Consider the following 1,026-nt stretch of genomic DNA (forward strand, 5'->3'; position numbering starts at 1 on the left):
TATCCAGGGGTCTAAAAAAATTGATGTTAAAAAAAAAAAAAGTGGGGCAGAGCACGGTCCCCTGAGACAACTGGAGCCTGGGTCCTGCATGGAGACACTTTGGCTGCCAGAGCATCTCTATGGTTGGCCCTCGCCTTGGTGCTGAAACACACGGCTAGGCTGCATGGTTCAGCACCAGGGCTCTAGTGCCAGTAAGGGGTTGGGGAGGGCTGGAGGAGGGGGGAGGGCAGCATAGGGGGGACTCCTAACAGCTCTACCCACTCCCCCTGCCCCCCATCCCATACTTTACCAAAAACAAACAAAAAAACAGCACTTACCAGCAGTTCAGCTGCTGTCTGGCTGACTGGGGCCCTGCCTGCACAGTGTGGGGCAGGGCGACAGCCCCAGCGGCCCCAGCCCGGGCCTTACTGCCCCCCCCCCAGCTGTCCTGTGCAGCCTGGGGGAGGCTCTGCCTAGATGGCCAGGCAGGGGGCATAAATGGCAGTAGTGCTGCACAAAGGCCAACCCTGCAACCACAGTCCACTGGCATCTGGCCCAGAGAGGCAGATGCCTCTACTGGCTGTGCAGTCCCTATCCAAGTCTGGCTGGTGCACAGCAGGTCACAGCCAGGCAGCAGCCCTCACTGCCAGACTGCTGCAGTGGGTAGAGGGTGCAGGGAACTCTCAGGGATGCTTCAGCACAAGGGGTAGTATCCCCAGGTACAAATTGGCTGGGCCCCAGAAGCTCCTGAGAGCTAGTAGCCCTGAACTACTTGCCAGGGTGGCTTTTTATACTGCTGGGGACAGGACAGGGTAGCTTTTTATACTGCTGGGGACAGGGTAGTTGCTGACCCTGGGCTCTAGCTCCCCCTGGCTGCAGATCTGGGAGGAGCCAGGCAGAGTTATTTTTGCCCCAAGTGCCACAATTTGCTCCACAATGAAGTGCATGTCTGAGTACGTGCGCTGAAGCAAAAAGCCCCGGTTCAAACTTGCACCACTTCTGTTTGAGCTGCTGCAAGCGCACGTACTTGCATGTGTGGACATGCCC

The sequence above is a fragment of the Gavialis gangeticus genome, unplaced genomic scaffold, assembly GCF_001723915.1.
Source record: "Gavialis gangeticus isolate Ggan-Ray unplaced genomic scaffold, GavGan_comp1, whole genome shotgun sequence".
NCBI lineage: Eukaryota > Metazoa > Chordata > Crocodylia > Gavialidae > Gavialis > Gavialis gangeticus.